The sequence below is a fragment of the Poecile atricapillus genome, chromosome 4 (assembly GCF_030490865.1).
Source record: "Poecile atricapillus isolate bPoeAtr1 chromosome 4, bPoeAtr1.hap1, whole genome shotgun sequence".
Taxonomy (NCBI): domain Eukaryota; kingdom Metazoa; phylum Chordata; class Aves; order Passeriformes; family Paridae; genus Poecile; species Poecile atricapillus.
Window position 1 is genome coordinate 56,058,232 of NC_081252.1, and position 23,906 is coordinate 56,082,137.

Here is a 23,906-nt window from a genome sequence, read left to right on the forward strand (position 1 = left end):
CCATGTGGGGATTAGCAGTGGGTTTAAGTGTTAATGCTTCATAACACTCCATATACTCAGAAGTTCACATTAAAATTCTGAGAGTGGCATAAGCAGTGTGCTGAATCTTTGAAGAAAGATACTGTTAAAGTAGGGGGCTGGGGAGGTTATCTAGAGGTGAAAAGTGCAACAAAAAGTATGTTCCAAGCAGAAATGTTGTAATATGGTGGGAAAAAAACCCACCATATAATGAATTCAGCTTTAATAACTAGAAGTACACTACGGCTGTGTCTGTGATAATTGGCTAAAGTATTTTTTTACTATTCCTGCTATAACTCTGATTTTTTTTCTTGCATTGATAGGGAGTATACTCTTGCTACTTATTATGGTCTACAACTTTAATTATGGGTTTATATTTGAGTGATGGCAAAGTCATGTTTTCATTCATATTTTGATTTTCATGTTTGGAACTGATGACAGCAGAGTCACTACTAATTTATGAAGTTGTAAGGATGCCTAAAATGGGGTTTTGTCCACTTTTGGTTGTGTTTACCTCAATTACTTTAATCCCTCCATCACAAAATATGCTGTTAATTTTACCAATATCAGGGTAAACAGAAAAACCCAGACTGAGATTAAAGGCTACTATCTTTCCTTCGTAAAGAGTCATGAAAAGGAAGATATCTTACTTTCCAAATTATTACTTGCTGTGTTGTTCTCTGTTTCTGCTGCCAGAAGTTACTGACCTCTATGATAACTTTGGAGTTCTCATTTTCCTGGAAGAGGCCAGAGCTAACTGCGTTTTTTTTTTCTCTCCATTAAAAAAATTATTTTCTCAAAAACTGTGTGACAGCAGTCAGCAAGATAACTCACAGATGGTAAAGCCAAAATCTGATATCCATTACAGGAATCAAAGGAAAACAAAATCATGAAAGCCTAGGTGTTTGATTCCTTCTCTATTTTTGTTCCAGACCAGGCTTTTTGGCTGACTCTCTGATATGTTAATCCTCTGTGCTGAATTTTTCAGGACTGAAGGGAGTCAAGACTACCTTTTCTGTTGGCTCTTCAAGGAACACTACCTCAACGCAGTGCTGGTAACATGCAGGCAAGTCAGCAGATTTAGAAGCCCCAGATTTCTCACTTCTGGTAACACTTTAATCAGATCAAAGATCTAAACTCATCTTTAATTTTAATTTCACTGTCAGACCTATATTTTAATGTCTCTGTAAAATTGGATTTTACCAGAAATGAAGCCGTTTCTTTTCTATGGTGATCCTAAAGCAGGAAGGCTGTCTATTCTTTTCCATATCACCTGCAGTATGATCAACAGATTGTTAAAAATGGTTATTCCTTTGCTGAACATAGGAAGTAGTCTTCCTTAGCTGCATGTGAAAGTTTCAAAGCACACCTATTGTAAAGTAAAACTGAGAAAACAGCACAAATATAATCAGGTAACACTGCTCTGTGCTGGTCTGGCAGCTTATTAAAAGAGAACTGTTGATTCACTACATCAAATCATTTGGCTCCACTCAAGTCATCAGTGAAATTCCCACTTGGTGTACTAGAATAAAAGTGACATCAATAAGTAGAACAGGTCATTGTTTTTCTTCACCAGTTATCTATAAAATACACATAAATATAAGTATTACTGGATACTGTAATTGATCAAAAATATGTGGCATGATTTTGTAGAAGTCCTGGAGCAGCACATACACCACAACTCAGATCGATAACTGAAGAGGAGATTATTGAAAGATGAAGGTGTACAGTTTTTACTGGTTTCTTAGAATCATGGCTGTGATTCAAAACTGTATCCAAAGTTCTCCATTATAAGGAGTACTCTGGACAGTATTTACAGTTGTTTTGACATTTTCCCTCAGTAGTGTCTGATTTAATTATGAATGCAAGTGTTTATAAATTAAAAATCTGATAATCACCCATATTTATGATTGTATAACACTGATATTTCCCATGCTTTGTGTTATTCTTGTCAACTCGTGTGACCTTCCTTTTGACAGTTTGTGATCTAACTATGCATGCAGCTGATCACTATTTAAAATATATCATTAATTGCAATTTTAACTACTATTTTCCTACTTTTTGAAGCAATTCATTTAATTAGTTTATCATTAAATGATAAAATTATAATTTTGTCATTCATAATAATTATAAAATTATAATTATAAAATTATAATTAGTTTATCATTAAATTATTTAAAAACATTTAATTTAGTCTGTTTTATTAAGGAGTACAATTTTAAGCAAGAAAAGTATTCGTTAAATAGAGAATTGAGTTTTTTCATGGAGAAAGACCAAAGGAATAATACATTTATTTTCTTATTAAAAAATAAAAAATAAAAAATAAATAATTAAAAATATTAAAAAGCAAAGTGGAAAGGCAGGTCATTACAAAAAATGCAAGGTTAAATTTTGGAACATTGTACAAGGAGCTTTTTCCAATGCACTTATTATATAAAATCAGAATGGTTTGGGTTGGGAAGGACCTTGAAAATAACCTCCCTCCAACCACTTTTCCATGGGCAGGGGCACTTTCTACTGCACCAGCCTTCTCAAAGACAATCCAACCCGGCTTGAACACTGCCAGGGATGGGGCATTCATAACTTTTCTGGGCAACCTATTACAGTGTCTCACCACTCTCAGAGTGAATAATCTCTCCCATACATATAAACTGAATTTCCCCTCTTTCAATTTGAACCCATTATTCCTTGACCTATCACTACAGTTCCTGACGAAATGTTGCTCTCCAGCTTCCCTGTAGGCTCCCCTCAGATACTGGAATGTTATGAGGTGTCCACTGCTCTTCTCAAGGTTGAACAGCCTCAGCTTTCTCAGCCTGCCTTCATAGGGGAGATGCTCTACTTCCTTAACTTCATGTCCCTCTGGACTTGCTCCTGCAGTTCTATGCCCTTTTTATCTTGGAGCACCAGAATTGCATGCACTATTCCAGGTGGGGTCACATGAAAGCTGAGTAGAGGGAGAATCACACAGATCCTCTCCTATTTAATTTCTTATGGAAGGAAAAACAGTTTCAGTGTTTACCTAAACAGATCAGGCTATTTTAATTTACACCCTTCTAAAATCTTTTACCACTATCTAGATCTATAATAAAAAGTAGACCATCCTGTAACTTTACCTAGATTTTGCATACCTAGAACTATTTGATGCCTGACTTTCCTGCTTATTTAGCCTTTTAAAGGTAAAAGGTCTCTGGGACAATCTCCAAGACTTGCTCATTCATTTTAACCCAGCCCATTTTACTAAATATTGGAGACTAATATCCACTAATGCTAGCATGCCTGTTCCAGAACTGCTTTTAACAAATGAAAACATACAAGCCTTAAAAACCCTGGTTGGAAATCTCATTAGCAATTTGTTTGACAAAACAAGGTTCTATTTAATATACAAAATCTCCCTGCCTTCAAGTGACTGTATTAGCAAAAAGTTGCACGTTCACACAAGGAGCAGATGGAAAACATGCTAGCACTGCAGTATTCCTAATACTTTAATTTCATTATGTACCTCTGCACCTATTTTTTTCACATTTTGTCAGACTTTCCCTTACATAAAAAAAAAAAAAAAAATATGAATGACTTATCTCATTTAATCAGCAGCTTTGTGAAGAACAGATTTGCAAATTAGTTTGAATTGAGGTAGCAAGGCAGGCAGGTGCCTCCATGTTGGGAGCTATTGAACTTCCCTGAACCTAGTCAGTTCATTCCTGGAATGCATCCACGCTTTAATAGATATTAAAGCTGATCAGGACCTATATAAGTCATCTGTCTCTCTCCTTGCCAATATGAGTCTCTATCTGTACAATAAATACCACCGATCAAGCTTAGATTTTAAAAACCCAGGTCATGAATATTTCACTTTCTATTGATAGAGTATTCTTCAGTTCAGTTATTCCTTGGAGTTTGTGTAAGAATTTATGTAGAACCCAAATGTTCTCCTCTCTTATTTTAATGGTACTGTCTCTGACTACTGCACCTTTCCTCCAGATCTGAAGAAGACTGAAATGCTAAACTCAATGCCAAGAGTCTCCTTGATACAAAAGTTACCAAGAATTCACCATCAGTTTAGCCTGCTAAGTGATTGCTTCCTCTTACTCACTCTATCAAATCACACATTCAGAGAGAATACTTTTCTTGATTGCTGGAACAGTAAATAAAAAATAGTAAATAAAAAAAATAGTAAATCCCTCCAAAAATATATTCTAGTGTTTGGAATAGGTCTCTCTTGTCCTACCTAACATGTTTTCTTGCAAACCTCCCAAAGGTTCTGACCCAAGACTGGTGATGGTTTCTACTCAATAAAGATTAATGGACTGCACGTCAAATAACGCCATTTAGGATATGACAGCCACTCTACAGCCTAACTAAAGAGTCATTACTAAAATAAGATGATAACTTCTTATTTGCATTACATATATTTAATGGCAAAATAAATTTGTTTTTCTTTCAATCAATGAAAATGGCCCTGGAACAGTATAAGAACAAAGCTAATTCTATTGAACTGTACTAAAATTTTCAAAATTATTAAGTTTGAATAGTATATACATAAAATATGCTACAATTTTTCACTGCATTATACCTTCTCTTTGCATTGATTTTGTTCTTTTTTTTCACAAGTTTCTCCCATGTAGCAGGAATCTTTGAATATTTTTTCTTTCTACAAAATTAATGAAATTTTTTTTGGTTATTTCTTTTTTTTATTATTCCCTTTCTTCCATAGTAGCAAAGCCACTATTACTTCATGTAGCCTGGTGAAGTATTTTTCTAACAGCACTTTTCAGTTTTGTGCAGGGAATGTCTTTTTGTCATTATAATAATGCTAGTATATCAGTCAGCTTTAATATCCCTAAAAAGGGAGAGATTTAATAATAATAATAATAATTTAATGATTAAATTCATTAATAAATTGTTTATAACATGTTCTAATTCATGTATTTTTCAATAGCAGTGTTAGCGTTCCTCCAAGAATTCTTCAGACCAGCATTCTTCCTACATCATCTAAATTCTAGAAACAACAGTTTCTTATTATTAAAAACATGGTTTTTCACGAAATGTTCTCTTTAGGAAGAGGAGAAAAAAATCAGTTGACTTTAGAAAGATTCATTTTCAGATATCTGAAATAATAATCCTTTGTTCCTGTAGTGCATATTAGTTCCAAGGAGAAGAGTTTAGGGCCTTTTATTTTGATTTGGGTTTTTTGTTTTCAGGGGAGGGAGGCAGGTGTGATAGTGTTGGTTTGTATGGGGTTTTTTTTGGATTTCATTTCTAGATTGTACAGGTGGACAAATCAGGAGACAAACTGATCTTTGAAAAAATTAATAATTGTACATATGTTATTACTCAATTTATCTATTTAAAATATGGATACAAAATATGTTTTATTACACATACATACATATGTGTATACATACGTATGTACACGTGTATGTGTGCATTTTTATATATGTATATATATGTATGTATATATGCATATTTTGAATTTTTCTGCTCTGGTTAAATGAGGTGCCTGGTATTATCTGAATATCCAGACAGACAGCTAGTATGTAGCCATTTATAAAAATATTGTCATAGCTGTTAAAAAAAATAAAACACCTTTGCAAACTGTCCCTGAGGGGATTCAATTGTGAATTTTTTTTGTCATAAGGACATCCAAAGAAAGCTGAAGTAGCTTATAAAAATCATTAGGCATCCACCAATTGACCCACAAGTAAACGTTTATAGTCAGTATTAGTTTATAATAAGGTGAAGAATTCAATTATATTTGAAAATTCCTGTTAACATGTAGGCGAATAGACAAAAGAAACCCAGCACATCACTTTTATGGACAGATATTAACCTTCACAGATCACTGAGTATATCCAGACTCTATAATTGTGTTTGCTAAAAACAAAGACTCCTAAGCTTCTTTCAGATGACTCAGCAGAAATGTATTTTTTTTAATGACTATATTGATCTTAACTGCATATCCTTCAAGAAAATCTATGCGTCAGGAAACTTTGACCTGAATTTTCAAAGACAGCAGAAAAAACTATATTCTTTTTTTTTCTTCCTGGATTTAGAAAGAGATTTAGCAGTGTGTTTAGTATTTACAAGAAAAAATAATAAAGCCACTGATAAAGCCCTATTTCAAATGTTGCTGCAATGACTGAAAAATCCATTCCAAACTCCTGCAGTACCTTAAAACTTCCATGAAATGTATGGGATAGTAACGTACTTTCTAAACACATATACGTTACGAAATTATACAAAAAATAAGAGAGGAATGCAAGCTAGGAATTTTGTTCTCGTTTTCTTTTGGTTTTAGTTAGTTGCGGGGGGGAAGGGGTTGGTGGTTTATTCGTGGTGATTTTTAATTTCTTTTTACTAGAAAACATTTATCTATGTTTTCCATAAAATGGTTTGTAGAACACTTTCAAGTTTTGCATTTGACATCTTGACTTAATCCTGAACATCAGACCCTGTATCCATTAATTCACAGATTTTTTTCTATTTGGATTCAACATTTTTGTCAAAGAGAAGTCACACAGACTAGCTCCCCCTTTATTCTAATTTCCAAAGATGCATGGTATATAAAGCCTGCCTATCAAACACAAACTATTGAATTCACCCTAAAACACCCTAAAACACTGCCACTTTCAGGTTCTCTCATTCTGCATTTCACAGAGTATTTACTGAGGAAGTAGCATCCAGCTCCCTCAGAACGTCAAGGCTTTCAAAGTACAGCTAACATGTCCTCACTGCTGCCAATTAGACTAAGTGGAAACCACTGTCCTTACTGAATTTCTACCAAGAATTCAAGGTTAATAGAATCATAGAATTATTTATCTTGGAAAACACCTCCGAAGATCATCAAGCCAAATTATAAACATGGCATTGCCAAGTCCACCAGTTCACCATACCTAAGTGTCACAGCTACCTTTAAATACCTTAAATACTTCCTTGGACAACCACTTCCCTGGAAAATCCTTCCCATCTTTAAAGATTCTCACAGAGAAGATATTTTTCTTAATATCCAATCCAAACCTCCCCTGGCAGTACTTGAGACCAAATCCTATTGACCTAACACTTGTTACTTGGAAAAGCTCTTTTATTTAAAGAAAAGGAAAAAAAAAACCAAAACAATCCAAGCCATATAACATATAAAGTCTCACATGTTCATGCATGGAATCCTACCCCCCCAAAAAAAAGCATTAAACTATTTTTATTTTATTTATTATTTATTAATTATTATTTATTGTTTTTTAAAACTGATTTTATGGAAGGTAGAGGTAATTGAGGTGTAAAAAAGTCATCTTTAACTTGCCCTAAGATATTGACTACAGAAAAAGAGGTGTATTTTTTTATGTACTCACCCATAATGGTTAACTTTTATAATAGTTTTTTCCCTGATTAAAGATATGGCACTGAAAGATATGATCCGTAGAGGTCATAGATGCCTGACCATAACTCTTCATCCAGGTTACTGCTGGTAGTCACAATTGGAAGAGTCACTTCAAGTGTTTCTCCTCGATCTTGTCTCTCTTCACTGCATGTTTTTTGTTGTATCCTGCTACCTAACATCTGGTCACTGCTTTAATAGAAGTCCATATTTAAGATTTAGATAAATTAGAAATGCAATGAAACCAAATAAATAGCTTCAGTCCTGTATCCAAAATTCCATATATCAAAAACATTCAATGAAGAATGTCACTAGAGATTTCCAAGGTAGACTTTATTTTTATTTGTGAAGAAAAACATTAACATCTTCATTCTAGCTCATAGCAAAAGTTTGCTTACAATACAAAAATTTTCAAATAAGGAAGTTTTAAATTAAATAAAAACCTTACATTGTACATAAGTTGATTTTTTACAACAGCTAAAATATTCACAGTATTTTTGAAACATCCCTTTCATTAAGGATGGAAAGCCGAAAAATAAAGCCTTAATCAAAATTTTTAAAAAGATACATATTACTCCATCTATTACAGTGAGTCTTAAGGAAACTTCCTTCTCTGACCATTGAGGAGCCACTCTGGCAGTTACACTCCTGCCATCAAGGCTCTCACTGCTGGGACCAAAGCCCCTTCACAGCTGCTGGCTCCAGTGCCCAGACAGGTGCCGCTCTTGACTCCCTACAACACCCTTCTCTCACAGTCAGACCAGGTCTCCTTACTTGTTCGACCCAGTTTTTCCTAAGGAACAGGAAGAGAAGTAGCTGGAGCTAGTCTCTCCCATGAGGGATCCCCACTAAAGGAACCTCTGGATTTTTATCCGCTCACATTCCAAGTGCACAGAAGTCTTGTCTCTTCCTCCTGAATCCCCAGCTCCTGCCGTGTCTCTGAGTGTCTGCTCACCTGGCTGGGCCACAGGTCCCTGTGTGCTTTGCTGTGCAAAGGGTCAGCAGTTCAAGCCTCTTCGCTTGGGATGGCACCACCCAGAGCTCCACATGCAGCTCCCACCCAGCTACCTGCACGGGCTCTATTCCCTAAGAGTGAGTGTGTTTGCATTTAGATTTTAACAGTAACAAGTCTTTTTCATTTACCTCTTCCAGCCAGAGGAAAAGGTCTCAGGCCCTCCCTTCAGACTGCGACTTGCTGGGCTGGTCTATCATCTGAAGATTTGTTTGGGTCGAAGCCTCTACCCTGGCATAGACTGCTGCACCAACACCTCTTGGATGATGTTCCCTGTGCTGTGTAACTACCATTCCTTTGCTGTTGTTGCTAGTGGATGAGCTAGATATTTAAATGAAATTATAAAATATTTTTGCTTACCTACATCAGTGATTTTTTTTTGTGGAAAAACAGAGGAAAAAAAAGTTTCTTGTATAGTGAAAACTTTTTTTGAGAGCTTTCCTAGTGAATTATCATAAAAAAAAATATTTGCAGAAGTTTTAAATTTAGTGAAAATTTATGTCGGAGAGAACTCCTCCATCAAACCAACGCTTATTTAAGCTTTTCACAACAAATATCTGTGGAGCTTCTATTAAAGTATATCTCATCATTATTAAGCCAAGATTTAAACTGTACCCTGGCTGTACAATTATCCTTAAAAAAAAACAAAACATATTTAATTCCTGATTATTTTATTCCAACATTTTTGTAATGCTTAAAGACCAGGAAATCTGTGTGATTCATTAAGAAAATAAGAAATTACCAACATCAGTGTTCCTGTCTGATACAAAGGAGGAATTATGCAGAGTGAAATTCATTTAATCTTATTTTATAGTTATTAAACATGGCCCAATCATTCACTAAAGTTCTTTAATAAAGGACACAGGTGCATTAACTCTATACCAGCAGCTATAAACTTAAAAAGAAGTAGCACCCAAGATAAATCAGCTCAGAGTAAGAAAAATAAGCTGAAAAAGGGAAAAAGAAACTGAAGAAGAGAACATCATTAAGAATTATGTGTATGACAGGCACACGCTTCATAGAAAATATTGTGGAAAAGGCTAGAATAAAAGTGCTCAAGTTGCCACTGAAATTCTATTAATATTTTATTAGGCAAATGGACAAATAGTGTTATAGATTTAAAAATAAATTGAATCAAAGAAGTTAATTGCATTATTAGTACTTTACAATCTTCATACTTTTTTAACTATTCTCAGATGGGAAGCATGTGCTTTTGGATTTCTATTTTCACTGAACGTGGTGTCATTCAACCAAATGTCCCAAAAAAATCAGGGAGACCGGAAAGATACAGAATAAAAGATGTGAACTCTAAATCACTCTTCAAAAAACAGCATAAACAAAGGAAAAATAAGAAGATAATCTGGTCATTAATTAATCATTAATACAGAAATGATCTTTCAAAAACCATTATCCAGAAAGAAAAGAGTCTGAAGAGAAATTTGTTAAAGGTATATATATCTTCAGATTGAACCCTTTATAAAGTTTTTGCTAGGTGATCCCATAAATATACAGATGAATAAGTGCACACTGAACTATAACTGTGTTTCCAGAGAATGGAATGCTTCCTGTAGAATAGGCAAAAAGACCCCCGTGCTCCTTCAGTCTGGAAAAAAAAAATAAAAAAATAGAAAACTGAAATATTAGTTAGATAAATCCTGCAGAAAAAACCCAGATTTCTCTTACCAGGAAGACCCAATGAAACTATAAATCATGTTAAACTTGAGAGAACTTTTCCTCATGGATGACTGATAAAACATGTTGTTATGGCATGATGTGTAAGACTGAACTCTGTACTGAGGAATGATTCATTAAAGCTATGAAGCATAACTAAATGCTGCCTCCCTCAGAAAGGTATGTGTCCTTGCAATCTCTTTCTTCATATTTACTGCTGTAAATGTGAACAATATTACCAAAGAGGATACCGATTGGTTTCTCCCTTTTAAGAGGATCTGATTGTTTATGCAACATTACTAGCATGTCAACATTCAGAAGTGCACCAGAATGTACATTATTTAGTTAAAAGCCATGCAAAATTGAAAATTTAACACAGCTGCATATTAAAATAAATCAATAAATACAAAACTAATAAAATTATGATATGGCAGGAGTGCAGACAAAAATAATACAACCCAAATAATGACTAAGCACCTAAAAATTCAGAATCATCCTCATATGTGGACGTGAATTTTAAAGGATCAGCCAATCTAATTTTATGTCTCTTCTTCCTCTGAGGAATTTCATACTTCACTAAAATATATTTACTAGAAGCAATAGTAAAACTGTCATTTACGGTAATAAAGTCCAATTATTGCATTCACTATTTATAGATTTTTCTATTGACTAGCTTTTAATTTTCCTCATAGTGTTCTGGGTGACCCATGTTCTTCAACAATCTGTGCCTAAGATTGTTATTGTCTCTTTAAGAACCACTGGCATGGCTGAAAATGGAACTGTGGGGCAGGGAGGTGCTGCAGGGACGTGGAACTTTAAAAAGTTCATCAAATTATTTGTTCTAGTGCAAATCTGAACATGAAAATTACAAGAAAAGCAAAGAATTATGTTTTCCTGATTGAAAATAGCCTTTTCTACTTAAGATTGATTTGAAGACACGTATGTTATGTTAACCATAAGTTTTGTTTGTCCTGTATTATAAGTGGTGTTCACATAATTTGAGTCTTTCTACAGTCTGAAGGGCAAGAACTCTATTACAAAACATGTCCAGAAATGTGCTATGAAAGTGCAAGATAATTACTGAAATAGTAATTATTCAAGAAACATTGTTCTGGAAGATTTAAAATTAAAATGACCTTAGTAAGAGGCCAAATGTTTGCACGTATTAATAAGTCACAAGTATGTATTTCTGAATACCTCTTCATAGTGGTAGGATTTTTTTTCCCTCTTTAAACATTCTTTCTTAAATCAAAGTGAATAAAATTAAAAGAAAAATCCCTCAAAAGAATGAGGCTATTATCAGTCATTGAGCTCATCAGAGTTCATTTGGGACAGCAAATAATGCTATCTAATTAATTAGGTTGACAGAAAACTGTGTGACATATTTCATATGGCTGGCTGGTTTAACATTCTAAACCCTCTTGTTTATTAGAGCTTGCATGTTTCAAATAGAAAAGGATGTTAGACATCCCATCTGCTGTGTAACAGAGCTTCAAAAAAAATACACTGAAGTCTTGATTAGTTCACATCACAATAACAGGACAAATGCAGCATCTTACCTGTTATGCAATGACACAATTCCAGTTGTTACTAAAATTCTGTTATTTTAACCAGGATACATGGAAATAAAACTTTCTACTGTCAACATGATTCTTTGATCAAAGTCTGACATCAGGTTAGTCAATAAAATGTCTCAGCTTGAAATACATCTTATCTCTGAGCAAGCACCAGTAAAATTTTGAAGTGGAATGCACATCCTGAGATGGAACATCTTGTTTACAAAGTGGTGGTTGGCAAATAGTGATATAATACTGACTGACTAGTATGCAGATCTGTGACTCTAATTATGTGCATATTCTGAAATAAATTTGTTAGAAAGCAATTTACTTAAAAATGCATGATTCTATTTCATGCCTGAATGCACATATGTGAATGTATTGTTCTTCTAGTATACCTCAAATAAATTTAGCAAACACAAGAAGGGGCAGAAGTCCAAGTATGCTATAATCAAACTATTTTTTATTTTTTTTTTCATTTTTCTTTTCAATAACATATTTTATAAGTAACACTTTGTTGGCATAGATGTCCATATCATACAAGGCTATAGAAAACCATAGGCAATTTTAAGTTCTTGAGTTCTGATGGAATCAAATACAGAAATTAGGTAGCAGGACTACCTAAAATTAAAGCACATGAATGAGAGCATTGTCCAGATGCTCCCCAAACAATGAAAGGCTGGATATTATGACTGCTTCACTCGGAGACATATTCCAGTGACTGTCTACCCTCTCAGTGAAGAAGCTTTTCCTAATGGCCAGTGTGAACTTTCCTTTATGCACCAGGATTCCATTTCCTTGTGTCCTATTGCTGGTTGCCAGAGGGAGAAGATCAGTGCTTACCTTCTGATGATGCTCTTAAAGAAGATACAGATTGCAATGAGGTCATCCCTCAGCTTTCTCAGCTTCTCAATCTTGAGCAAGTCAAGTGACCTCAGCTACTCTTTGCAAGTCTTGCCCTTGAGACATTTTACCATCTCAGTCATCCTCCTGTGGACACACTTCAGTAGCTTCTAATAAGTCCTTCTTATAGCAAAGTACTTAAAACTGCACACAGAAATTGAGTTGGGCAGTACCACTGGGGTGCAGAGTGGGACAATCACCTCCCTTGACTAGCTAGAAATGTTCTTTTTGATGCACTGCAAGACATATTTGGCCCTTTTTGCCTTTCTTTTTCCTTTTCAAAATTATTTTTTCTGAATTACAGTTAGTTTGTTAGTTTCTTGCCAAATCTTGATTTACTGTTCAAAAAATAGTGAAAAATTCTCAAACTAGGAATGTTTCCCATGACATATTCTCATATCTACAAGTCTAGGTGAGTTCTAGACATCTAATGCCTTAAGTTAATGCGCCAAATGCTTGTGCAGGACGGCTGTAACAGATCTGTAAGATATATGGCCTTTAAACTTCAAAGTGTTTTTCAGCAGGTGTTCATGCCAGGTTGCTTTCTATTGCTCTTTATTTTTTAATTTTTTTTTCATGTTACAATATGAACAAGAACTGATTTATTCTTAATAAGCCCTTTTAGTCAGGAACATTTTGTATGAGTACAGCACATTTGCATGGAAATTTATGTTTTATTGTTGATGCTGTGTGAGTAAGAATGATTGTTACCATGCAAATAGACGCAGGCAATATTAAACATGGAAAGAATGAAGTTAATACTGGACTGTGCTAAAGAGATACATTTTGTATCAGAGGAACAAGGCAGTGTACTCTGTAATTATCATCTTAATAAAATCCAGAAGTCCATTCTATGTTTTATGGATCACACAATAAATCTGCTACTATATTCTAAACACACATTGAAGTCTGATATTAATGGCACAGTTAAGAAATCTTTAAGATCCAAAGATCTTAGGAAAATCATAATATAGACTGGGACTCCAGCTGATCATGCAAAACACAACAAACCATAAGACTAGGCAGGTTTAATTTTCACTATGGGTGAACAATACAATTCTATTCAAACTTAACAAAAAAATCCATCTTGAAAAATAACACAGAATAGGCCTTATCCATACTATTGAGCTCTCTTATCCTCTAAAACAAGATTATCACAACTGACCTGCCTTGGGAACAGTCTCTAGCCTGACCCATGTTGAGAATTAAATGCTACTAAATGGTTTTCCTTTTGCTGAGCTGTTTAAATTCTCTTGTGTGCAGATTTTAGCTTAGACATCAATTTCTCTTCTGTGTAGTCTTGCCATGTGTAAGTAAAATTTCAGTGGAGGATTTAACTCCATGAAAATTTTTGTACATGTTCAAATTTATATTATCACAGAATTTTTTCCTTTGCAATTAACCTCATCTTAAGGTCTCTTTATCTGGCCTGGAACCTTTGAAAAAAATTATTGAGAAGTAACAGTGTTCTATATCATGTATTCAACCTAACAGATTCAGTTTGTTTTTCAAGTAAAGGTGTTTTATCCCTGACAGCATGTAGTTTGTATAAAAAGACTAGAATATGCAGACTTACAAACACAAGGTAAATGCTTTTTACTGTTAACAGAGGAGAGAAGGGGTGAGAATTCAATTTCTTTCCAGTCTGGCCATGTCCATTTTTTTAATTAAAAAAAAGAACAACAACAAAAAAAAAACAACAAACAAACAAACAAAAAAAAACCAAACCAACAAAAAAAAAACCAAAAAAAGTGAAAGTAAAAAAAAAAAAGTAGTTGCTCCAAAACAAGATAGTTAAAACCATACTTGGTCTATTTCAAATCTAGTTAACACAGATGTTCCAAAAATGTATGCACTGAAATAGAAGGATGATTCCTGAATCAGCTGCTGTACTGACTCAGAGAGGAGATATACTTCTGCTATACAGATATTTCCTTTTGTATAAACCTATTTTGTAAAGAAATTGAAAACAAAACTTTAATTCTTCCTGTTATACCTTTTCTGAGTGCAGTCCTTTGAAGTACTCCCAGCTTTCTGCCAATTTTCTTTCAAATTGTAATGCAACTGTTTGTCAGCTCCTGAAATATCCTGAAATAAATATAAATACTGAATATGTCTTCAAGGTTTTTCTTAAGATTTGTAATGACTAATGCTTTTAACTAGCTCTTTTGTTCCATAGTGATAGAACTTGATACATCTAAAGGGGGTAGTTTACGTTTCTTCTCACTCCGTACCCAGTTTTCTGAATGATGCAGGGAAGTATCTGGATTAATTTTGATAGCACACTTCCTATCTTTAAAATACAATGGGCTTCAAAAAATAGTCTTGCAGATGGAAACAGCAGGAACACAACAGCAGTAAAGAACAGAGTAGTATAAAAGAGATGTGATTTACACAGACATGTAGATGTAAAACCTCAGTATGTAGACCTTATCGATATTTTCAACCACAGAAAAAAAAATCTTTTTAGCTCCCAAAGAACCTCCTCTTTGTCGCAGTGAATGAATCCAGACTTTACATTTTAATTAAAATCAGAAGAAAAATCAAGTAGAAATGAACTATCAAGAAAAATAATGAACAAATATTATTAGCCCATTTTTCAGATGCTTGTCACACACAAGCACACCTTCTGGTGCAAATCACTTTAGCAGTATTTTAAGCTAGTCTGTTTGCTTTACTCAAAATTGTGTTTATAGGCAAGGGAAAACTAACTTTACATATCAAGCCAAGAATTTATTGCTAAAATAATTGAATATTCACAGTCTTACCTGTCAAACAAGAATAAATACTAGAAAATGAGCACTTCTTAGGTGACTTTATTTATATGTTGAAAAACTGAGACTTAATTTATTGACATTCTTGTCTGTTGACATGGGAATCAATGTTCAAAAGAAGATTCATCTTACATCTGACATATCAAACAGTTGTAAAACAATTAGAACTGTATCTCATGCATCCACTGGGTTTACTTCGGGGGAAGAACTGCATTAGGAAGAGAAAGCTAAACCACTTTGAAGTCAGACCACTAAGTTGTTGCCATATATAGGTGACATTTCAGAAATTTGAAGTAATTTATTCAGTGTATATTAAATGGCAGATAATTTTATCTATTGGATTTAAGGTCTCAGAGAAATGGAACAATTACAAACCTGGAGTTGACCTGACAGGAAGATGTGTTAAAGTATGGTAAGCTTGGAGGTAATAACACCACAGTAAAATTAAAATAAAATTAATAAACCTTCAAATTTATTTAAACAAACAAAAAAATAGAAAAAAATAGCATACAAATCTTACATTTGTGTACAGCAAATACATAAAGGTATGGTTAGTGTGGTGGGTTGAACCCTGTCAACTAAGCACCAACCAGTCTAGCATGACAGAGAGTGACAATCAAAAGGGCAAAAAATCAAGAAAGAAAAATGGATCAAGATTAAGATATTTTTATAATTATAGAAAAACAAAAAAAAGAAAGAGATGCAAAGTCAACCACTTACCACCTGCTACTCACAGACTGATTCCCAGACAGTGTCTGAGCAAAGGCTATCTAGGAAAAGCAGTATTCTCAGTTTGGAGTATATGTTGCTAATTATCCCTTTGGTCAAATGGGGTCAGTTTTCACAGCTCTGTCCCTCACAGTTTCTTTCCCCCTCAGCCTACTCACAGGACAGAGGCAAGGGAAGAAGGCATGACAAAGTAAGAAGCAGAAACCCTTTGTGCTGTGCAAACAGTTCAGCAACAGACAAAACACTGGTTTCTTATCAACACCATTTTGTCATAAACACAGCACTACACAGGCTGCTATGAAGAAAATTAACTCCATCTCAGACAGACCTAGAAAAATAAAAAAAAAAACAACAAACAGGTCTGCTGTTTTTTTCTATTTTATAATAATTTCATAAATAAATATAATGGAAAACAAAGGCTTTGTTGAAAGTATATGTGAAGCAGTCATTCTTAATAACCTTAGTCAAATATCTGCATTTTCATGACTGGATAGATTCTTTACTGGATTTACTGGATGCTCTCCAGTAAAGGCAAGATACGCATAAATGTGTCTTTTGTATCAATTTATTTATTTAACACTATGGGTTTTAGTCTAAATAAAATATTAACTTGATGTCCCAAAGAAAAATATTTTATTCCAGGCAATGTAGAACATGGCCAAATGTTGCATTAGATACCATCTGTATCAACATATTGTCAGCCAGGTGTAAATGCTTAGCTAGCAAATCTGGCAGTCCACCTTCTAGTTTTGTTTAAACAAATGGGTTTCTGCTCCTCTGGGATCCTTCCTCTGCTTAATGAAACTCTTGGCATTTAATCTTTCCAAAACTTACAAAATGACATTTTTTGCTTCTATGCATTCATACACCGGTGCATTTCCTGAAGGTGTTCAAATAGCATTAAAAGACTCACCCAACTCACAAACACATCTAGTCAGACTCAGGAAGTTTTATGGAGCCATCCTTGCAAATAGCAGGGAGTAGAAAAAATCAACACATATCTTTGAAAAACAACAGCAGAAGAAAGTATACTTTTTTATTTTATAATATACTTCAATTGAATACATTTACTCTAGAATCTGAAGACAATAATTATGTCCTTCTGTTTATGTAAAATGTGAACCTCGAAAGTCCTGCTGCAAACAAACAGGAAAATGCCTCATGTAAAACCAATAACTTACAGTTAGCCCAATTAAAGTTTTAGCAGCTTTATAGTCTGACTCATTAGTTTAGTTACCAATATTGTATATTCACAGTCCAAAGCAACACAGACGAGCCTTGATAAACCAGTTTAAAATACTGAATAAAGGCTTTCCTAGTATCTCCTGCACTGCTGGGTGATGTTATGCAAACATTGCCCATGCACAACTCCCGAAAATGTGGTTGCTGGACAGGGTGGAAAAAGTTTTGCTGCATCTGAAATCTTCCCAGAAGAGTTGTGAGATCACAAACAAGGAGGGTTTCCTCTTTCCTTTAGAGCAAGGTAGAGATCTAGGTACTTTATTCCATTTCAGTCTTAGAATCTATTCACATTAATTTTCAAAAATTTTCTTAGCATAGTCTGCCTATATATTCTTTCATTTCATTGACTTTCAATTATTTGGTGTCTCTATTCTCTGTCTAGTGGCAAAAATCAGTGAAAGTGGAGAAGATTATTTCTAGAGCATTGAGGCAGTCTCATTTTCCTGAAAGTAGTCTTCGAAGTAAGTAATAAACTCACCAAAAAACTTTAAGTGTCTTTTAACATACAATATTATATGTTGTCTATATTAAAAATTCTATGGTTCTAAAAACATGTTTTGTGGTTAAGATAAATAATATTTTTAAGGATAGTTAGGATGTTACAATTTGTATGTGTAAATATTTATATATAAATAGAAAAACAATACCCTGAATGAAGAAAATTCACTTTATTTCATTGTGCATACATATTTGTTTGTATTTTCTTAAAAGCTATACCTGACATAGGTTATGTACTATGCAGAGATTTGTCCAGCTTCCCAAACCTTCACAGTTCCTCTGGAAATTTCTAGCAAACATAATTTAAACTTTGTATCCAAACCCTAAAATTGATTTATATGTGACAGCAATGAAAAAGAAAGCTAATAAACATATAAACATTTCAGAGGCTCAAACAAGGTCTTAAAAAATTGCTATTCTAGTCCCTTGGTTCACATATATTGCAAAACTAAAGTGTAAATAAGGACTATCAGAGAATTCATAAAAAATCTAATCAACCAATGGTTTTTAATTGTATGTCTGATACAGTGTTAGGTTTTGTTACTGTTTGCATCCAGCCAGTGAAATATGAAAAAGATGATATTTCAATCATAATCATTGCTATTTATCTATCTTACTGTATAACATATCTAAATGCTATATTTTTTTTAAATAAATTTCAAATCTTTCTCATGCACAGACACCATTTTCAAAATTTCAAAATTTAAGCCCAGCAATTTTGCTTAGATCCAGCTCTGTATTTTGTTCCATTGTGAAATTTTTTCAAAGATTGAAAATTATATTTTACATATCATACTATGTTTTATACTAAATATACATTATATTCTATGCAATTTCAAGATGTATATATCTTATGCATCACATAGAGATTCTTATGTGTATTTATGTGTGTGTATATATATATATATATATATATATGTAAAATGTTAACCAAGAATATTTCTGTAAAATAAGGGTTTTTTCCAAGTGAACTGTATATATAGTCAGACTGATTTGAAAAATAACCTCTTGAACTGTGTGTTATTGTGTGTCACTTTTACAATTAAAAAAACCCAATCATAGGTTTATTTAAGGGTTATATTGGTGGTTTAATTTTATTTGTTTTGTGGAAGATCTTACCATAGACCAGGAGATGATTGCATCTTAGTTTGCCCCTTCTATGATCACCTATTACATATATGATTGACAGTATTTCTTTGAGAGAAAGACACAGAAATCTATGAACAAAGATTTCATTTTTATGTAAAAGTCACATTCAGCCACCCGCTTGCTACCCCACCAGTGGGATTAGGGAGGGAAATCAGAAGGTTAAGAGCTAAAGAACTTGTGGGTTGAGATATGGACAGTTTAATGGGAAAAACAAATGCTGCACACACAATCAAAGCGAAGTAAAAAATTCATTCACCACTTCCCATGGGCAGGCAGGAACTCAGCCATCCCCAATGAACTTGGGAAGACCAACACCATGACTCTGACTGTCCTTTCTTTCCCACACCTGAAATAGTGAGCATGATACCACATGGTGTGGAATATCCCTTGGTTCAGTTTGGGTCACCTGTCCTGGCTGTGTCTCTTCCCAATCTCCCAGGCACTCCCAGCTTCCTTGCCAGCGTGGCAGTACAAAAAGCAGAAAAGGCTTTGGGTCTGTGTCAGTCCTGTTCAGCAATAACAAAAACATCTCTATATTATCAAACCTGTGTTCAGCACAAATCCAAAATACAGAACCATACCAGCCACTGTGAAGGAAATTACCTCTACCACAGCTGAAAACAGCACAATTTCATTCAGGGGAAAGAAAACAAACAAACAAACAAGACCAAAAAAATTTCCCCACATTGTCAAATAAACAAGCTCGACTAAGATATGATTTAGCTTCCTTTTCAAAAGTAATGACATATGACTATATTTCTCTTGCTAACAAAATGAAACTGAAAAAGATAAGAGTGAGAAAAGATAACAGCGTGCAAGGATAAAAAAAACTGATCTGTTGTACTGACTCCAGCATAAAGATTTCACATCTCTTCATCATCAGAGAAGAGAAACAGTCCAATGCAAAAGGCACAAATGTACGTCAGGTGAGCTGTCCATGCAAACAAGAACAGACACAAACTTTCTGATGCAAAGATAGTTCTAACCACATACAAAATATGGATTCATAAGATAAAGCAAAGACTGTAAAACATATTTATACATAATGTCTGTCTGTCACATTAAACAGTAATTCTACACTGTAATAACCCTTGACAAGACCCAAATATTTTCATGGACTTTGCGTTTCCATACAAATTTTGTGTTGTTTCTATTTTATATCTTATAGCAGGAGACAGTAGAAGTGCTGACAGCTGAAGACAAGTTCGGAGTACAGCAAGTTGTCACTGTAAAAGACATGGGAAATGCTACTACAGATCAAGTACATTTGTATATGCACAAAATAAATGAATGAATGTTTCTAATGTAAGTTTTAGAAATAAATATAGCTCATAACTAAAAATTCTGTGTGTTCAACTGTCACTGAAACTGAGGTAAACTAAATTTTCTGTAAATGAAAACCCAATGGAATTGGTAGAATTCACTCTGTAGTGTTATAATTCAACTACTGTGAATGCCAGATAGGTGTAAGTGCTATTGACCACATAAAAGTATCAAGAATCATGTCTTCTTAACAATATATCCTACTGCCACTATTCAAAACAGGCTGGTGGACCCGTAAGATTTCTCTGGTGGCCACTAATCACCTGAAAAAGGCAAAAAAGCAGACACAGCCACAGTGATGGATGTGAAATTATCTGAATATTTTTTTTCTGAAAACAACGAGAAGTTTTAACGCTGTAAGAACGGTGACTTCCAGAGGACTTGTATTTTCTAGCATACCTGTTGTTCAAGCAGGACATACACAAGTGCATAGCTGAAATTTGTGTAGTTACACAGCATTCAGTTATGTAAGATAACAAAGAGGCTTGTCATAGTTCTTGTTTTAAACTAGGAAATATGAATTAATTGAAACCAAAATGCTTTAAGCTAACATGGCAAATTCTCAGAAAACCCTAATGAAGATGTAGCAGATGTTATTTCCCTTTCAAAATCAAGGAAAAATGCACTGTATCAGGCTCAAAATGTCCTGATGCTGTGATAAGGATGTTTATACTTAGTATGACATTTCGATATTCAAGTGTAAGTTTAACAAAAGCAAGCTACTTCATTTGAGGATATAAAAACTCAGTCTGTTTCTGGAAATGCTTATAATAATTTTTTTTTTCTTCTTTCACTGATGCAAGATACAGTTTTCTAAAACCTTCAAGGAGATTTCAACTCCTTTTGAAAAAGAACAGTTTGAGAACTGCTAACTATTGTATTTTTAATCTGGAAGTAATTTTCTGATTGTGAAGGAATCTCATTTCTGTAGAATATCAGCAACACAAAAACACTGCATACCAAAGCATTTCATAATTTCTGCTTGTCATTTCACAGGAATCTAAAAACCACAATGAATAGGGGGAAAAAAAATAGCCAGGCTATTTTAAATTACTTACATGAAATGGAATTAGTTTTGTTGGAGCTAAAGTTGAAGATCTGAGCATCAAATAGTGTGACTGTTACTAAGCAGACAAATAAACAATAGAGTCTGTATCAGTAAAAAGTAAAACCATCAACTCCTGCCCCGTCGGCTGGTACTTCCCAGGGACTGCGAGGGCATGGTTTGAGCAGGTTCCATGTCTGGCTCTGACATCCAATGGCTCTGTCTCCGGCACCTTCCTCATGCTGAGCTCCATGCCCACGTAACCAGGTTCCTTCAGACCCTTTCTCAGCAGCTCTTTCAAACCAGGTGTCAGCCCAAGGCACCAACCAGGTTGGTTCATAATGATTCTGTGATTACCTTTCCAGCAGTTTCAGTTTTAACTCTTCAGCTCATTCTTAACCTGTCATTCACACAAAGGTGCCTTATTATCTGCTCTTGTTTGCATTTTCCTCCTTACTCTGGCTCACCATACTTAGCCCATTTGCACTGAACTCAGCTCCTGGCCAAAGTGATACCATCATACTTCTGGATCAATTGCTGATTTATGAGTCTGATGTCAAAGAACTCTATTTGACCTCAAAAATTTAGGATGAGACCGAATTTTTTCCTCCATAATATCTCACATGTTTATATAGATTTCTCTAAAGTCTTCAAGTAGTATTGAACTGTAAATAAATGCTTAAAAATTAGTTAAACGGAATAATCTATTTGTTTGATGTATATTTTTTTTTCCCAGAGAGACTTCTTTAATGAAGTTTAACTTTCAAAAATACTGCAAAATAGTGAATAAATATGTGGCTGTATTTGTCAATCCAGAATTGTTTCCAAACCAAACATAATGGTTATAAACACAAAGATAAGGGAATCTTCACTTGCAGTTATGCAAACTTAGTCTGACGTCTGACAAGGCATATGTATTGTTTCCTTTTTATGCCTCTGTTTTCACTAGCAAGAGATGAAAGTCAATAGAGGCTCTCAGTTGTCTATGCCCAATATGCTGCTGCAGCTTGTTTTCTGCCAAAGTTTTTGATTGCAAGAAAATAGAACTGAGCTCTTTATCTCTCTTTCCTGTGGTATGGCACGCCAGCCAAAAAAATATAGTTTAGCTTCTTACTTAAGTGGCAGAAAACTATAGTTGATCCTGAATGCATGCATGGGGACCGATTCTCAACTGCACTCAGAGAATACAAGGTGACTGAACATGCTGGGTGTAGGCCTAATTTCTGAACAGGAAAGTTTTAGTATATCTCTAGCTTACTGCAATTATTTGTTGTAAACAGGTGAAAATACAATTTGGAAGTGGGTATTGTCCAGCAGTATATTGAACAGATGCTGTTCAGCCCCATGAGGTTGAAATCTGTGCTTTTACTAAAGCATTGTTTCTAAAGAATGTCCTCTGGAAGGACATTGCCTTAAAGGACAGATTTCAAAAGTGGCACCACCAGTGCTGTCCATAACCTGTCTGCAAACAAATAGTTTTCTGGCTGCACTCCAATCATGATCCACAAACAATAGAATTGCTTGGAGACAAAAAATATTTTGCATATGTTTGTTTTCCAGATGAGGATGTACAAGACTAAGTAGACACAGACAGAAAAGTACATTTAATCTATATTCTGTACTACAGCTCTTGTATTATGGCCTGAAGGATTGTAGAATTCTATGATTATATATTAAGTGTTTCTCTGTACACATAGAAACAGACATCAGAGCACAATGCCAAACTATTAGGTTCCATATCAAGGAGAGAATGTTCCTCTTTCCTTTGTAGGTACAAACATAATGTATTTTCAGTAGCTTCCATCTGTGAAAGCAGAGTAGCTTCCTTCATACGCAGTCCAGAAACTTTGCAATTTCTTGTTGCCTCAAAAGATTTTACACTATGTTTTATTCAACAGAACTCACTTTTCAGAATGGGAAATGGCACACAAATAATCATGTATCTAAGGCTGTATCATGATTTTATCATTATGAGGCATGGTGTACTCCCACTGAATTTTTGTTTTGATTCACAGCCTAAGTGAGATGAGTGTATTCTATATTTGCTGCATATCATTGTGTAGAGCTTCAAGATCTTTTCTGAAATGAAAAATGTTACATATAGTAAATATGAATTATAACTTATTCAACATCATTTATTATTTATATTAAACATACTCTGTTTTCTTAGAAGCAGAAACAAATATTTATGTTAGGTTAAATCTGGTGATTTTCCTGTGCAGCAAATCCAGTTCCAATCCAAAGCTTTTGGTGTAAGACCATTTTGCAATCTGGATTTCATGCATACATCGTTATGATTTTCTTTTTTTTAATGTTTGACCTGGGTTTTCGTGATACTGAATACTCTCAAAGGATAATGAAAACACCAAAGAAAATGGAATATAGAGTAAAAGCAAAGCATACCATTCCTTTCTCAAGTGGTTTCTCAAGTGCCATCACTTGGTGTTCATTTAAGAACTGATTTTGTAGAAAAAGAATAAGAAATCCAATGAAGTTTATTCTTTTTATAAACTCACATACAAGGCAAAAAAATAATAACATAATTATGTGTTTATTCCACAATTAAGTGCATATTTTCATTTGTGAGCACAGAAACATTTCTACCTGCAGATGG